This window comes from Hoplias malabaricus, chromosome 18 (genome assembly GCF_029633855.1).
Source record: "Hoplias malabaricus isolate fHopMal1 chromosome 18, fHopMal1.hap1, whole genome shotgun sequence".
NCBI classification, from domain to species: Eukaryota; Metazoa; Chordata; class Actinopteri; order Characiformes; family Erythrinidae; genus Hoplias; species Hoplias malabaricus.
The window spans coordinates 7031836-7050522 of NC_089817.1; the positions used below are offsets into that span (position 1 = coordinate 7031836).

The window sequence follows — 18687 nt, forward strand, 5'->3', positions numbered from 1 at the left end:
ACACCTGCTGCACTTTTTTTTTTTTTTTTTTTAAACAGACTGGGCTTTCAGAGTATCCCCCTTCTGTTTTTGCCTGTTTTGCTTCTTAGTGTTGGTTGGGATCTTTTTAACAGATTTGCCCATCATCCTGTTACAGCCTGGTATTACGGTGCAGATGGAGCAGGCTGTGAGCTGAAGCCATTCACCAGTCAGAGATAAGGATATCAGCTTCTAGGCTTTTAACAAAACGCCTTTGTGTTGTATTTTGTGTTGCAGGACCATATACGACATGCCATTGTTTTTGTATTTGCATTGCGCCTTACATGTCATGGCTGCATGCCAGTGATTACCCCTCTGAATGAAGCAGTGCTGACTTGTAAAGGTGGACTGGTTTCAGTTCAATGTCAGAGTTAAAGGATTTGATCAAAACCATGTCTTTTATGCAGATACCTCCACTGCTTTAATGGAAGCCACTAACAATGATCACAACTAGGCCATAGGTTACATCCTATCTGTTCTTGTAGGGTGTGTCTAATCTCAGCTGTGCCGCTTTAAGACCACTTTGTGGCATATAGATATGATTCTAATCTATATGGTATGTAATTAGAGCTCTGTGTGATTGGGACATTTTACACAGTAGGCATTAATTTTTAAGCAATTCTTTAGCTATGGTTCGAAAATGATATCAAGCCTGAAAAATAAGTCAACCTCACGCTTCACCCCACACAGCAGGACACCTTGTATCAGCTGCATGCTAAGAAGTGCACTCTCCCGTTTATTTCCCATTGGAGTGGAAACCCTAATATTTGCTCATTTGCACACTAAACATTATTGTCCCTAGACTGTAAAAGGTTTATGAAGTTTACAACATCAGGTTATTCAAGCATTTATTACCTTTTAATAGCCTTGCGTATTTGCTCCTGGACTGGTGCCCTGTCTGGAGCGTGTTCCTGCCTTGCACCCAGGGGTTCTAGGTGGGTTCCAGACCCACGGCGACCCGGATGAAGAATGTCCAGAAAACGAATGAAGGGATTAATGCATGTTTACTGATGCCAATTGGTCTCCCACTGCTTTTGTTTTTCGTTCACATGCTTATGAAAGTGGCCTGATTAAGGGGATGTCATGCTGAAACAGTGATATGCATTTTTTTATATTATATTTTATATTTGAATGTCAGTCAGAAGGCACTGGGTAGGCATTTCTTGGCCTTGTTAAAGGGTGATATGCAGTAGATTTTGACAATACAGGGGGTCCTTGACTTTGATCCGTTTCTACGTCGTGTCATAAACCGATTTTTGGTGTAAGTCGGAACATGCGTACATACTGTACGTAAATAACATACTGTAAGCACTTATCCTATCCTAACACCTATCCTCCTCGGTCCCGAGCCGCGTAACCGTGTATTCTTCCGCCTGGCACACCAAACACGAAGAAGCGGGGTATCTGTTGCAACGTTTACGATGCAAAACCACTTAAGTCAAAACAAGGCTTTATACAGTAAATTGGAGATGTCGTAACCACGAAACATCGTAACTCTGGACTGACGTAACCCGAGGACCTCCTGTGTAGGCAGTAGCCCAACTTGTGTGACTTTATTGTTTTTTATTTTCTTAGAAAGTATTCAACCATGATTCCTCTGGTTTAAATCTATTCCCATAATATAAATTGTTCGTATGTAAAGTAAAGATTAAGGAATCTTATTTGTGCTGCAGGGTGTTTATTTAATACAGTCGATCACCCCCACAGTAATGTGACTTTTACTGCAGTAGGAGTGTAATACCTCAGCCGGACTGTTCTCATTACGTTTGCTGTAACATGCTGTGGTCATATGATCAGATAATGTTTTCTCAGATACCCCGCTTCACACGGCCCAGTCACAGACGTAATGGATTTTAATTCTGTAAGTGGCTTTCCTTGTTGAAAAGCACCGACCTGATGCTGGAAACAGCTCCCACAGACGCTATTGTAATTCTAAATAATGCAGAACCAGAGCTGTAGACTTCTGCATTGCAATTGTGTATGTCCTTCCTCGGTGTGTTTTTAAACACAGTTTATAGCTACCACAATTGGTTTCAATTTCACCAACAGGGAGAGATTCTCACATAAACACTTTAATGATGAGCTTATGCCAGTTCCAATCTTTGTGTTAACGCTTATTCTACACTTATTGATGATCAGGTTTGACTGCCTTACCTGAGGAGCTGGCTTCCAGTTACTTTAATAATTTGCAGTGGTTCTGATGCATCTCCTTCACAGTTCTTTACAGAGTTAAACAGATTTTTTTTTTTCAGATTCCTGTTGACCTGGTTTTAAGAAACACCACTGACTGTATGTAAATCTGAGGCAGTGATTAGTCTACCACCTGTGTGTTGTGTTTCACAGTTATTTCCAAGTTTGCCTGTGAAGTGAGAGTGCAGAAAAACCCGGTTTAAAACACAGCTCTTGTTAATTTGCATCAGATTTATAAAGCTCACTTAAAAATGCATGACTTGCATTTCGGGTTTCTGCTCAGTGTTGTGTAGAATATCTCGTGAAAGCAAGAAGGAGACAGCAGTCACTGTGGGTGAATTTGTACAGAGCGTTTAGCACAGGCCCTGAGATATACTCATTGATAAAATGTAAGTTTTATTGGAGCATATGGCAGATGGAGGTACTGCAGGCTGTCTGGGTTATAGCTCTCTAATGTAATTCTTGCTTTCATCTTCATTTTCAATCTCCATCTCTTTCGTCTTTTGCGCCTCTGACTTACATTTCTGCTTCCTCAAGCATCTTTTTCAGGGGGAAAAAAAAGCTGTGTTTGTAAAATTGTAAAATTTAAATAAAATCAACCAAGCCACGAGGGATGTGCGGTCTGGTTCATTTTGATCATGTATTTGAGTGTGAGAGTTCACTTAACTGCAGGGAAAGTATTAACAGCAGTGAACAAAGGAGGAGTGGGCTGTAGACCTACTTTTGGAGCTTTAGTCACTAGTATTGTGTTTTGAGTGGAGAAGCCCTACTTAGCCTTTAGATTTTCTTGTCTTCAAAAGGTTGTAGGTTCTCCTCCATGGCTTAGGTGTTATGTATATTACTTTATATATGTATAATGTCTGATAAATAGCCTCATATTTACTTTGTGTATATGTAAGTACATATATTTACTGTATATTGTGCTGCAATGATATGGACCTGGTGGTGGTGTTAGTGTGGTTCGTGCTGGTACAAGTGGATCAGACACATTAGTGCTCCTGGAGTTTTTAAATCCCATGTTTCTGCCCTTCTTGCTATGCTACTATTGCACTAGGACAGCATGGTGGGGATAGATCCAGGGTCCTGGGGTTCCCCACACAGTCCAAAAACACTTGTGGGTTGGCTGTTCAAAAATGTACATGGCTGTGAGAGGTTGAGTGTTTGATGTACAAGTGCCCTGTTAAGGTGTGTGTTCCAATAGGATGTGGACTCGCATCTTCCACTCGCTCGCCCTTTCCCATCAAGTACCAGGTCCGGTTCCTGTTCTCAAACCCATTCAGCACCATTCCACTAACATTCATTATTTCCCAAATCTTAAGTTATTTCTTTGCTGCATCCAAAAAGAGCAGGGTCTTCAGTGTGAACCGTAATGGTGTATATGGGTGCATCGGGCTAAAGAAGCTCCAGAAAGAGCACAGGGCATCAAATAAAGCATGGTGCCATGGAGCTGGACGGGTCATTAACAGCATGGTATTCGCATTTATGAACAAATTGGTCATGATTTTTAATCATACAATTATGCCACTACACACATTGTTGCCTTGTATGTTTTTTTGTTTTTTTTTAATTTTGGTTTTATTTTACTAAATTAAGTAAGTAATTAGTACACATTTTACCTGTAAATGGAATAAAACCTAAATACCTAAATGTAATATTCTTCATTGCTTAATTTCACAAAATGAAATATGATTAACTAGTAAATGCTGTATTTAACCTGATCATATAATTGAACAGCAGCTTAAAATATTTAATTGTTAACCCACAAGTAATCAACTTATAATCCTAAAGTCTGTAATATGATTTTACTCTGCCTTGGAGCCCTAGTGGATTACAGTGGACTACTTTTGTTAAGGTAATTTTTATGTATAATCCCATTCCTTGGTAGTAACTCAGTAGATGCTCGCTCTCTTGTGCTAAAGGATTGAGATTTAAGATTTAATCACATCAGATGTCAGAAAACTATGGCTAACAATGGAAAAACGAGTAGTGCAGTTAAAGCTGTGTGCTTACTGTGCAGAAGAGATTTATGGCATTTTCCATGTAACCTCACTTCAGCTCCACCATAGACGTCCTGTAAGGAAATATTCTTTGGATTCATTACACCGTGGCTCTGTGGGGTGTGTAAGAGCTATGGAATGCTTCCCTTAAAATTGAGACCTCTTTTGGGTACCTCCATTGCTAACTGTTTGTGCTCTCCAGCGATAAATCTCCTCACAACCCTGACGTTTCTGTTCGGTGTGATGCCGAATCATGTGGGACATTCATTGTGAAATTAGAATTTCAGTGAGCTACTGTGGTTCAATTATTCCAAAACTGGGTCAGGTTTGAGCAAGCCCTGTTAGTAATGATTTAATGGAATGGCAGTTCCAGAGGCATTTTGGGGGGGCTTCTGATTGGGCAGCCAGCCATTTATTTATGAGTATATTCTGTCAAATAACCCTGACATTACCACGTTGCTGAATGTGTTTGATTCTGCTCCACTCTGCTGATTGAATAATGTTTTCAACATTGTACTGATTACCAGACTACTAAGGAATTAAATTTCGTTGTGATATAATGGGCTGGACAATAATTCAATACCAATATATATCGCAATATAAAATGTTTCAATAACAAGGATTTTTAAACCCGTTTTCAATATTTCAGTCTACATTATTTACAGCATCTGTTATGAATCTGAATTGCACTCAATTTTAAAGTTAGTTTAAAAATATTAACAAATATTGACAAAGCCAAGAGGATTATGTGGATGGTGTGATGTCATGTTTCTTGTTTTTTCTTGGCAGTTTTTCTGTGGCTTTTTTACTGTTCATATTGATATCAGAATGATATTGTATTGAATTAAATTAGGAAATATATTGTGATATAAAATTTGGCCGTATCGTCCAGCTCTAGAGTTTTAGAAAGTAGAGATACAGAAGTGTAGGTTTATCTCCTCAATGTGATTTTGTTTAGGGTTTTTTTCCACTCCCAGTCACTGTTCTCGAGTCATTCTTCCAGCCTTTCAGTTTTCCTTGTGACAAAGCAGTGTGGACTTTGAGATTGATCTGGAATGTTTTTGTAATCTAGTGACGTGAGTAACCGACTCGATTCACGTGCATCTGGCGCATGTCGGCTCTTGACCTTGGCCTCGATCTTGGGCTTGTTTAAAAGAAATATTTCACAATCCGTCACACCATAAATAGGCTTACAGTCTTTTTTGTGTTCTGTGTCGGGTTTCTTTCCAAAAACCAGCCTTATTTGCCTTATTTATTAGTTATTTCATTTCATTTCATTATAAATGATGGAAGTATTTAAAGTCAAATACCAGGTGCTTTAGATTGTTTTGAAGGAACAGTTAGAACTGTATTAGGATTTAACATGTCTTCTTTTTGTTTCCAGTACTGTGTAGGAGCACTCAGGAGGGTTCTGCTCATTGACTATTTTAGCTCAAAAATCACATATCAGCTATTGTAATATTATCTATGGAGCCCCTAAAGGGACATGGTGAGAATATCTTTTTAGGGAAAAATCTTGTGAGCACCACTTAGTAAGCCGTGAGCACCACTTAGTATGTCTAAGTACTAAGTGATGCTCACGACGTACTAAGTGGTGCTCACAATATTTTTCCCTAAAAAGAAATTCTCACCATGTCCCTTCAGGGGCTCCGTAATTTTCTGATAATGCCGGGTTTTTTTTAAATCAGCACTATGGTCCGCTCTTGATGCCTTTGGGCTTTAATTAAATTGAGCCAGGTTTTCTTTAAATTCAGCATAACCATCCCTACACCTTAAGGATGCTGTAATATTTGACATCTGTGGTCAGATTGCTCTTAAATATTGAGTAAAAAAAATTTGCCCACATAAATAGCCTTGCTGTGTTTCTGTCACAGTGTTCTGTGTGGGTTTTTGCTTTTGGCAACTACTACTGTCTGTCTAAACAGAAGAGAACCTGCTTTTTCCTGCTAATCATCAGCTCGGAGCTGTCATTCCTGAGCTGGATCTGTCATTCCTAAACACTCAGAGCTTTCGTTCTTCGTCCATCCGCCCTCGAGGCTTCATTTCAAAAACAGACGACTGACATTTATCCCTCTAAACACAACGGCTGCTGAGGGAATGGTTTTAGTCCTTGTTGACCTGTGTGGTTTGGGTTTGCTTTGTTGTGTGACGGTGCTTTGAGAAGTGTGTAAGAGCAAACAGTGGGCTTAGTAAATGTGTTGTGAGTGTTATGGGGGCCATTTGTTTTGATGTACTGTCTTTGCTGGCATACCATAATAAACATTGACTTTTTTGTGAGTTGCGTTTCAAGCTGAGTGATATTTGTAGCAATATATTTAGCACATATTCAGCATTATGTCTCTTATTATGCTGATCCAACACTGTCCCTATGCCCTCGTGGTTGTTTTTATTTTTATTTTAATTCCAATTTTATCAGGATCTTGATGTTAACATTACCTGTGTGTTGGTTCGGTACTGTTTAACATTCCTCTGGTGAGACTTTTAGGAAAATGAAAATGGAAGTACAATCCAAACAAACTGATTTAGGTTAGAAAGATGTTCTTTGAGTAGCAGCACACGAAGAGTTAGGGCATTAACTTGTAATAATTTATTCTGAATATTATATTATTATGCCAATTAATTAAATTGAATTAAACCATACTTGGGCGGCACGGTGGCGCAGCAGGTAGATGTCGCAGTCACACAGATCCAGGGACATGGAGGTTGTGGGTTTGGGTCCCACTCCGGGTGACTGTCTGTGAGGAGTGTGGTGTGTTCTCCCTGTTTCTGTGTGGGTTTCCTCCGGGTGACTGTCTGTGAGGAGTGTGGTGTGTTCTCCCTGTGTCCGTGTGGGTTTCCTCCGGGTGACTGTCTGTGAGGAGTGTGGTGTGTTCTCCCTGCGTCCGTGTGGGTTTCCTCCGGGTGACTGTCTGTGAGGAGTGTGGTGTGTTCTCCCTGCGTCCGTGTGGGTTTCCTCCGGGTGACTGTCTGTGAGGAGTGTGGTGTGCTCTCCCTGCGTCCGTGTGGGTTTCCTCCGGGTGACTGTCTGTGAGGAGTGTGGTGTGTTCTCCCTGCGTCCGTGTGGGTTTCCTCCGGGTGACTGTCTGTGAGGTGTGTGGTGTGTTCTCCCTGTTTCTGCGTGGGTTTCCTCCGGGTGCTCCGGTTTCCTCCCACAGTCCAAAAACACACGTTGGTAGGTGGATTGGCGAATCAAAAGTGTCAGTAGGTGTGAGTGAATGTGTGTGTTGCCCTGTGAAGAACTGGTGCCCCCTCCAGGGTGTATTCCCGCCTTGCGCCCAATGATTCCAGGTAGGATCTGGACCCACCACGACCCTGAACTGGATAAGGGTTACAGACAATGAATGAATGAATAAATAAACCATACTTCTATTAAGTTCCAGGTTGTTTTCAGTAACTTTCCCTGACCTTGAACAAACACAAGGCAATGTATAAAATATTAAACTTTTGGTAACACATAAATACTGGAGTTGAAAATAAAAACACAGATGCCTGCCTAAGTTGGTTTTAATTCATAAAACTATGTCACGCGATTTTCCACGTCTTGTCCGTGTTGTGATCGAGAGTTCTGTCTCGTTGAGTTTGTGAGAGAGAGGAAATGTATCACTGGTTTACTGCAGACATTTGTTTTCTTCTTGAAGTGTTGAGTCAGCGTTCAGAGTGCAGTGTTTTAAGAGACTAAGCTGATACTATTCACAGATTACACTGTATTCTCGTTCCAGCTCATAACAAAGGGCACGGCTGAAGCAGATGATGACAAACAACTGAAACACGAAGTGACTTTTGTTTCTGTTCCAGCACCTTTAGTTCCTCCTGCCACTGCTCCGTCAGAGTGTTTAAGAGTGCAGGAGGCGATAAAGACAGGCTGTCCAGGTGTGTCAGTGTCGGTGCTAATGACTAGCGGTCTGGGTGTGTTACACAGTCAAGCTGTTGACTGGAATGTTGATAAACTGCCTCCATTACGCTGCACCTCCAATGAGTTTCTGACAACAGGAGTTTGGCCCTCGGTCTCAAAAGTAAGACGGATGGTAAAGTGTCTCCGCTCTAATGTAGCTCATTCAGAACTTGGCAGTTATAGTCACTGTTTCTGGCCTTGTATGAAGATGTAAATCTATCAGTCTGATATTGTAAAATACACTGTATAATTTGGTGCTGCAACTGAGCTGAACCCTATGTTCCTCCTCCTTGGAGGATGGTGAGGGCAGCGGGAGAGTGAGAATGTCCATTATTTATTCAAATAATTGGGCAATCTTATATGTTTCTATTTATTAACTAAGCATTTTATCTGATGTAATTTATATTGACCAATAATAATAATGGTGCTACAACTAGCTGCTGTTTTTATTGTCAGATAATCAATATTTGAATTGAATAATACATTTTTGAGCTAAGAATTGTCATTGAAATGTGATTCTCAGGTGAGAAGCAAATGAGTCTTCATTGGCACTGGCTTGATCTCTGTGTGAGAACTACTCCGAGTCGCAGACGCCTCACACCTGACAGATCTAGCAGGTTTAATATCTGCACCTGTCAGTGGCTCTAAATCTGAAAGTGCGAAAGGTGTTGCGACTGGCAGTGAGAGAAGTGACGAGCTATAGCCAACGAGAACATGAAACACGGGCTGAGGGGAAGAAGTACACTAGAACTGTACAAGAACTGCACCGTCTGTGCACTTTCTGTGCCAATCTTTTAATTTAATTTTATGTTTATTGTAATTCATTTGTAATTACTGCACTGTATTGGCTGCATTTTTGTGTTGCGTGTGGAGGTCAGGGGTTACGTCAGTCCCGAGTTACGATGTTTCGTGGTTACGACACATCTCCCATTTACTGTATGAAGCCTTGTTTCGACTTAAGTGGTTTTGCATCGTAACGTGAACTTCGTGTTTGGTGTGCGCGGCGGAAGAATACACGGTTACGCGGCTCGGGACTGAGGAGGATAGGTGTTAGGATAGGATAAGTGCTTGCAGTATGTTATTTACGTACAGTATGTACGTATGTTCCGACGTACACCGAAAACCGGTTTACGACGCGACGTAGGAACGGATCATCGTCGTAAGTCGAGGACCCCCTGTATATACCTGAAATGACGACAAAGCCTCTTGAATATGAACTTGTGCAGTGATATAATTTCTATCCGAATGCATGTTTCTGCACTCAGGCTTTTCAGTAATATAAGCAGACAGCTAGATTTATTTATTTATTTTTTTACTTCCAGCTCTCTCTGCAGAACAGACAGTCCCTGTGGTCTGCGTGTCCTTATCCATTTTCACATCCATATCCTTTACTTTTTCTTACATGTGGGTTCACGGCAAATCAGCACAAATACAACGTGCTCTGCTTGTTTCTGGGGAATCCATTTTGAAAGAAATGTGTATCGTGCATGGCATTGCATCACTGCTCGCATGTGTTTTCATGACACAACTAATTTTTGGAGATCAGAGGGTCGTTGGGGATTCCTGACCCTGTGTCGATGATCAGTGCGCAAACAAAAAACACTTAAACTCCCGATTACAAGAAAGCAAGTTGTGTAACATGAAGTTACTGCTACTTTATGACTTTGAAAGTAATTGGGCACATGGCATTAAGTACTGATTAGGTTATTCTCTCAGTAAATCGAGGATGAATATCACAGTTACTCAGCGGAGTCGATTAATGCCAGATATATCCCTGACAAACAACATATCAGCATCTGTCTGAATTCCCATATCTGTGCATCCCTAATTCTCACACGTCAGGCCTCTTTCCTCAACACAAACAAGGTCAGATGAGCTGCTTTTATTATGAACACAGTCACGTCCGTGAGTTTTACAAACTGCCAAAGCTTTGGCGGTCACAAGGCGGGCCCCGAATCGTCATTAAACGAGGTTTGAAAGACCCATCAGTGGTTTCAAATACGCAGAGAATGTGCGTGGACAGTTCCAGCCATCATAAGTACCCCACAAATGTCTGGGTTGAATCTCTCCGAGGAATTGAATGGTTGTGTGTTCTGTGGGTAAAGAAAGAAGGCAGCGGCTTCAATCCTGCCTCCTCACATCTCCTCGGTTATTTGATTTGCTCGAAGAAAGTGACTAGCCTTTATTAGAAACGTGCTTGTGTTCCGTAAGTAGAGTTTTCTCCGATTCTGCTGCAGTGGTGCTGTGTTTATAGGCTTCGCTGCCTGCTGGAAACTGAAGTCAGATTTAGATAAATGTGTTAAAATATATTAAAGGAATTTCTCACATCATAACATTTGGCTAGAAGCTTAAAGCACCAGTGTGAAATCATCTTCATGGTGCTATGGGGGACGGGGGGGTGCTATTCTCACTTATTCATTATTAGAATAATTGACATAATCGGAAACAACAGGCCACAGCATCAAATTATTCCAAATGATGCAGCATTGGATTGAAACAAACAATGCTGCACCAAGTTTAATCTGATTGACTTGCTGTTAAGAAATTGATCGTATCTGAGACCGTGTGTTTGACTTTGAAGTCTCTAGGGGTGTACGATGGCCCTCCCTCTGCCCCAGTGTTAGCTGAGGTTAGTGTCAGTTAACTAACAGGAAAGATGTGGTTTGTTAGTGTTCTCCTCAGTTTGTTAAACTGCAATTACATATTGTTAACAACGCAGTTTGAAAGAAGCGATCATGCTTCTCAGATTTCAGAGGAGGCATATGCATCTTGATAGGGTCACACGATTGGGGAACTCTGGAATATTTCTAGAGATACTCCGGCGTGGTGCACAGCGCGTGCAGGAGAAACTCGCTTGCGCGGACCTAGACTTTACCCGGAACGTTCACTCGGACTCGAGGAGGATAATGTCTGGGTAAGGTCCGGGACGAATGTTGCAAATGGTCGTGTCCATACATGCAGCTCTTCTGGGCATACTCCGGAACATTTCCGGCTTACCGTGCATGTATGAAGGGGCATAATTCATGTCAACACCAGTAATATACTCAATTTGTTTGCTATATTGCTTCTTAATTAACTGCAGATCTATAGGAAATGTATTGGAATTTGGTTTTCTTTCTGTGTGTCAACTTAAAATGTAGCTATTTAGGCTGGTTGGAGGATGTTTGGCCTGAACTTTATGAGATGCATCTGTGTACAGTGCCATAGTCCCTTACTGAAACATGTCCTTATGTCCTTTTGCATAACATTTGACATTTGAACACGTCCAGTAAATCTGTGCCTTCAGATTTACCCGGATGATACAGCTGGCTGTGTGACCCACTTAGCAGCAGAACATCTGTCTGTCTACTTCTACTTCTCTCTCTCTCTCTCTCTCTCTCTGACACACACACACTCCTTCTCCCTCTCTCTCGGCCAAATCCTGCTTATCATCAGTTGCCTTCAATGAGATGAAAACACAAGCAAATCAGAGCTGATGTTAATGCATCACTCACTTGTCGGGAAACATCTATTGTTCAACTAAGTAATACCAGGAATCAGCAAAGCTTCAGCAAAGTAAGAACACAACTGCTGCTGGCTTATATCTTCGTTTTCATAGTTAGCATAACAAAATAGACCCGTGTCTGCATTTGGATGATGACCTGCACTTTTGTTTCTAACACTCAAGAGCTGTCTGTGCTTTCTAAAGTGACTGAGGTTGTTTTATAGCTCGGTTATAGTGCCATACACTTTGCTGTTGTGTGCTGGGGCTCTGAACACATTGGACCAACTGGTAAGGAAGGCTGGCTCAGTTGTAGGGGGCAAGCAGGGAACACTGGAGGTTATGACAGAATGGCAAAATACATCACATCCTCTGAAAACAACAGTGGCAAAACCGAGAAATGCCTTCAATGGACGACCGATCCAGCTGCAAGGTGCACTGTTTGAGATCTTCCCTTCCCACCTCAACAAGCGTATAGTGAGTCTCCTTACTGCTGGAACACTACTGATCCACTGGTGTGTGAACCGTGCTGAATTATACAGCTTCATGTTAACAGTATATTAATACACATCAATACGCACTGTGTTGTTGTTGCTGTACCTGCTACTGTAACATCCCTCACTTTCATTCTGCACCCTAGACTGAGTACTGGGGTTCTTGGTAAGTTTACTACCTCATACTCTTTGTCCCCTTTCACCAAGGCCTTCAATGGTCAGGTCCCCCAAAGGTCCACCACTGTGTGTGTTTGTGTACGTGTACATACATACGCCAATAATCCAAAATGCAGCACAGAACTAATCAGTCATAATAAGGTCTTCTCAATGTTTCGTTTCATTATTGTGTGTCCAACAGCAATTTAACGATACCAATTAATGCTGAAGTTATAAGGAGTGTTTCACAACCTGGGATAAAGGTAGCTCATAAAGGGTTGTGTTAAAATGTGTTGTTATTATTTTTGGTTCATAAACCCATGGAAATAGAAAGAGAAGTAGACATTCAGGGGGAAATGTAGAATGTAGCCCCTTTAAAAAAACGAAACCCTGAAGTTGTTTGTTTTTTGAGTGGGACCTTGCTCTATATTGTAGTCTGATCTCAGAGGATGGTGTGAGAGCAGATCTGCAGTAGATGCAGGTCAGATACGCCCACCATTCTTGGCTCTTTTTCACTTCCCAACAGAGTAGAGTAACAGAAGAGTAATCCTATTTCCGTGTGTGTTTGTGTGCGCACATGTGTGAGAGTGAGCCCAGACAGTAAATCTTTAACACAAGAGCTGGATAAAATGGCCCAGGAGGAATTGGAGCAGAAATAAGTGACTGTGTGATGTAAGCCAATGGCAGTGAGGCCTTATAACATTGTGAGTCCGCCCCCACATTCTCCTCCTTCGTTTCAGCTGAACTTCTTAGAGCTAGCCTTCGGCAGTCTGTAGCTCATGGGCCTCGTACGACTCATATCTCGGTGTGTAGTCTCCGCTCAGATGGAGGGCAGATGAGGGCGAACCCTGATGCCATTTTTCTGGCTGCAGAGAAAGAGCTTGACAAGACCTCTGACCTAGGGCCACCAGCAGCAGATGCAAAATCTCACCCCGTCTTCATCATTTAAGACTCATTTCCTGGCTTTAGTTGCAACATCTTGGAAAATGTGTGGGAAATTGCGAAAATCTGGGCATTTCCGTGTTGCATTTCCTGTTGGTGTTCTCGTGTTTATTTTATATTCAACTCTGATATGAATGGGATATGTCACAATGTTGCCAAAAAATGTAAAACGTACCTTTCAGTGGATGCTGTTATGTTACCAATTAAAAAATAAAATCACATTTGTTTATAACAGTCTTTATCACTGTTATTAATTTAACATGCTTCAGACAAGCACTAAAAGAAGGTTTAATTCTTTTAATTAGTTTCCATTAAGCTTATGATTATACTGTAAACCTTTTCGCCATCTTCCCACACGTCAAAATGTTATGCAGTTCTTCCCAAATTATTTCCTCCTTCTGAAAAGATGTAGTCGTCGGAGTGTTTGTAATCAAATGGATTTTCTTTGGAGTTGCCCACTTCTTGATTTTGTGTAATTACATAGCTCTGTTGATGTACACAGTCTAGAAAACGTAGGCTTTACTTTTGGTTTATTTGCCAAAGATTAGAAGAAGTTCCACTGAAGAATTTCTGCTTAATTCTGTAATTGGGATTTAAGTGATTCTGAGTTGGGTTTGAAGTGAATTGGTGCACTTTATGTAACAGTGGTGGTGAAGGGGAAAAAAACAGGTCACGTTGACTACAGTGAAAATAAATACAGTGGAACCTCTACTAATGAACGCCTCTACTAACAAACTTTCCAAGATACGAATCAGGCATTTGAATATTTTTTTGCCTCCACCAACGAACCATGACTCTAGAAACGAACCCGAGCCTCCGCCGAGCCGGCGGCTGGAAATGGTCACTGACCCCAATAGGCGAGTCTCCCAGCGTCCAGACTTGAGTGAGCTTTTAAGATTAGCCATTGTAGTTTTAGCAATTTAGCATTAGTGTAAATAGCAGACATTGAAATTCGTGCTAAGTTAAGCCGTATCTACGCTTCGTCTCCCCACATTCACCACCTACTCTCCGTTATTCCCCCCACCCCCCACCTCCTGTCATACAGCCAGTGCCTGTGTTACTCCTCTAGCCAGTCGTCACGTCTTCAAGGTAGCGATGTGTAACCACTTACAACTTTATTTCTTTTTTATTACTGTTTCCGCTGTATTTCTGTTTTATTTGTAGTAATGCTACATGCATTTTTTTACTAATTTGAGAGTGTTGTAAACATATATCGGTGCAAAAAGGGTGATTTTCGTGGGGGGGGGGCTGGAACGCATTAATTGCTTTTCCATTATTTTAAATGGGGAAAATTGACTCGAGAAACGAACTTTTCCACTTACGAACCGGGTCACGGAACGGATCAAGTTCGTAGGTAGAGGTTCCACTGTAGAGCCATTTTGTTTACTATCCTGTACAGCCAGGGAACCTGTGTGTCTAAGATTGTATATGGAGCGCTTGTAAGAAGTTTTCACTTGGGGTCTATTTTGCCTTACATTGCCCTGCATGTAACTCGCTGCCATGAAATGCAAACTCTTATCTCAGAACTGTCTTAACAATTAAATAATATCTCAGAGCCCTGACAGCACGTCTGTAAACCTTGCGTGGAGGCTTCTGGTTCTTATCACAACCGCTCTGAACATGTTTTTCTGGAATGGAGAATTTTAACCTCAGACAGCTGAATGACTGTTTACATCCTAATGATTTCATTATTCAGAAATGAGGAGGATGTCAGTGGAATTCTTGTTTAAGGTCTAGTCAGAGGACGCTACTTCTCTTTGAAGCCGATCAGCAGCTGGTGCAGCTTGGTAATATGATGCAGTTGAAAATGAATTATTATTTCATTTAATATCATTAAATTGTGTATATTTTTTTATTTTTTGCAGATACACTCCTGTATTGCTGTTGGCTGTTTCCGTTGGGATCCTGAGAGCCGGGTCATAAATGACAAGGTAATGGAACTGCTCAGTGTCCTCTTGATGTTGTGTGTATCGAGTTTCTAAACTGCCGTAAGATATGTTCAGGTTGCTGGATGGCCGTTATTATTGTACCCAGACGTGATCTTATTTTATGATTATGACTTGATGATTGAATTTAGTGTTTGCTGTGACTCTGTGGGAGGCCCAAATACTGCTACCTTTTTCCAAATAAAGCTTTCTCAGATCAACTTTGCCAGGTTGTAATTCCAGAGCCAAAACTAGGGGGTTACTTAAGCTAAAAGGGGATGATCTGCCTTAATTAAACAGCTCATTTTCAACAATTATCCTGTTACCGCACAGTTGCTTCATCATTTGCTCAGCGTAAACCCTCTTTGCCTGTTCCTTTTTCCATACACTGCTGCAAGTCGAGCTTGGTGCCAAGAACAATAGGCTTGGTTCTTGTCTAGTGCTATTACAGAAAGCACAATATCTTGACTCTCCAAGCTCGAGTGGTCATGACCATAAGTACATGCTCTATAAACCTCCATCCCTGAACAGGAAGACAATACATACCATGGATTTCTGTCTTCCTTCAGTCTATGGTTCGTTGTGATATCTTTACAGTCTGTTTTCAGTGCCAGCTACCCAACGTCCAGTTCATGGAAAGCGAACCTGAATGCTCTGTTAGTCATTAGATAATGCCCAATGTGAATGTAATATTGAGCTGTGTGTACTGTGATCAGTTTGCTCTATTGACTTTATAGGAATCCTATAGGGTAAGGAAATTACAGCTCAGTAGTCTTAAGATTGAAAGGCCCTGTTTGTATATTTGTCAGGTATTTCATATTATTTTGACATTTGCAGTGGTTTTATACCAAAACCAATCAATATTATTTATTACATGGCTGTTTTCTAATCTCCTATTGCCCTTCAGAATTATACAAGCCTTATCCTTACTGTCTTTGAGACTGGTGTGACTGAGCAGACTGTGTTTGTAGCTTTGACACTTTTTAAAAACTTAAAGTTCAGTATAATTAACTCTTTTATTTCTAAAAATCATTGATGTGGCTTTTACCAAAACTGATACCCCAAAACAAGAAGTAAGAGACTATGGGTTGGACTTGTTACATTCACAGGGATACTAAAATACTTGCTGCTCTGTTTTGTTCTGTACAGTTTTCTCATAAAGTGTGCTTACAATCTAAGACCAAGGATTGGGTTTCTTGGATAAGGGCGTCTCTTCTTTAAAATGGCACCCGTCCAACTCCGCTTTGTTAAACCTTGATTAACCCATTGCAGAATTCCAGGCTCTAGGCTCACCCGAATGCCCCTGACTTTTCCTTCCTGCAAGGTTTGTCTATCTAAGCCACATTTTTAGTGCAAGGCTGTAGCAGGCAAAGGTAGACATGGAGAAAAATAAGGCACTGGATATAGAAACAGCCGTGTCCCCAGAGTGCCATCAGTGTGAGTCATAACTCAGCAGTCTGATGGAGGCAGAGAGACATAACTGAGCACAGATGTAGCCAAGCATGAAGTCGGCCTCCATCAGAGCAATCATGCCTGGGCTGGCGGTTCAAGAGCCGCTTTAACCTCTAGCCTTGGCAGCAACTGTTATCGTCTCCTGCTTGTGCTTCCGACATCAGAAATATGACAATTTTCAGGTGTGCTGCCAGCTTTCTGCAGCATTCTGTATTTTTAGAACCGTGATGGTGAAAAAGAGAGGCATGCCGTATCAATTACAATGAAATAAGAATGTCGTCACTGTTCAAACAAAACTAACATGCATCTCTAAAATAGTTTAAAACATAGAAAAATAACTTCCAATGGAGGTCAATTTAAAAAGGTTTTATTCCAAGTCGTTTTGAAGCATTTCTTTTGGTTCATTCATCATGGAAATTTTCACACAATGTATTTGTGTTGACACTGTGTCAACACCAAACATCGTCATCCGATATCTCAAATTGAATGATGTCAAAAGATACCATATTGCACTAGTAAGAGACTATCCTGATATCCTGATATCCTGATGTACACAGTAATGGAGCCGGTTGGGGCACAAATATTGCTTAATAAATAGGACCTAGCTAGCAGAACCCCTGTTGTTATTAGCTTTATTACTAGTTTTTGTCAAGTATAGTCTTAAGTAGACTGACTTATTTTTAGTTTCTTAGTTCTTCTCTTTTGTATATGCTAAGCACTTTAAGCAAATATTAATTATGTCATTTTACAAGGCAGTCCACCTCTCTAGATGGTGACAGATGATCTACCTTCAACTGATTCAAAATTCAGACTTTGACATTAAAATAGAGGTCATTTGGTGTTGTTGGTGAATGAAGAGAAACTGAACTTGATTTTGTCAACACTAGCATATGTGTGGTTGTCTAAATGGGCACTGACTTAATGGCATTTCCCTTTATTAGAAAAAAATGTCAACTAAGAGAAGTGTGATTATATAAAGCACAAGCTCACCCTGCACCTGCATATGATTTTATCAAGTGGAACATTCAAAGAAGATAACCACATGCTCAGAGAAAAGCCTGCTGCTTTATTTAGGCAGTGGTTTAGAGTAAGTTTCAGTACATGTGAGAGAATCTTACTTTTCTGATAGGTTAAACGTAATAGTGGCTAGGATCACGATATATCAATATCATAGTAAATGACATCACTTGAAGATTGTTAGTTTGTACAGGCTGAATATAATTCGGGAAACCCCACCACAAAAACACGGTGGTGATCACTGTCTACCACACAAGCCTTTGTTATATGTAATGTTGATAAGTAAGTTTTCTTTGGGTACTGTTATACTGTTCACTTCCTGTACACTGTTATTGCATGTATCATATTCACCATTAATGCACTTCTTAAAATGCATTTTAAGCCAAACTCTTATCACAGCATCTACACTATCCTTTAATGGATTTTACAGAATTGACGTAGTATAATGGGAAGACCTTGTGGCACAATGGTAGCGTGTCTGACTCCAGATCAGAAGGTTGTGTGTAATGCGTATGAACTATATTGCTCACTTAAAGAAGCAAATTGATCTGTTCAATTAGGTGCCAGCTTATCTAGCATTGTCGTTAGCAGTTTTTTTGACTTTACAGAGCTGCCAAGCCTGAGCCGCATTACGTAAACACTTGCTCTTCTTGTTTGCTGGAACTTTGGATCTGCATTGCCTTGGAGCTGTTAAGCGTTTTGGCTCCGGTTCAGTTCGTTGCACTGGCACTTAGTAACATAGGCTTACGTGGAATGTGGCAGCACTTAAGAGTTCCTTCTTAGACCGAGAAGCAATGCACAATCCTCTCCCAGGCGTGGGAGTTCATGAATGGTCTGGCATACAGTGGCCTTGCTGTCCGGTGGGACAGTTGCTCACTGCAGTTGCTTAAAGTATAAATGAACTTTGATACGTTATTCTCTCTATACCTTGACCCCTCTCCTGGCAAACTTGCTTTTTCTTTTTTGTCCAGCATTTGCTGTGGCTCCTTTTCCAGACTCCAACTGTGAGTCTTTATGATTTTAATCCTGGCAGATGGCAGACTTTTAAATGGAGCATGTGCAGTCAGCGGGTTCAGCAGAGTGAGGGACTCCCTCCCTGCACCCGACTGGCCTTCGTTTTGGC

At 41.0% G+C, this 18687-nt stretch overlaps 1 protein-coding gene across 3 annotated transcripts in view; it reads left to right on the forward strand.

The window, feature by feature from the left end:
- Positions 1-18687, forward strand: part of erbin (erbb2 interacting protein) — an 88045-nt gene that overhangs the window by 2820 nt on the left and 66538 nt on the right. For all 3 annotated transcript variants that reach the window (XM_066650401.1, XM_066650402.1, XM_066650403.1), the window contains exon 2: positions 15036-15101. The gene's annotated coding sequence lies outside the window, so the exon portion shown is untranslated. The remainder of the gene's footprint in view (positions 1-15035; positions 15102-18687) is intronic.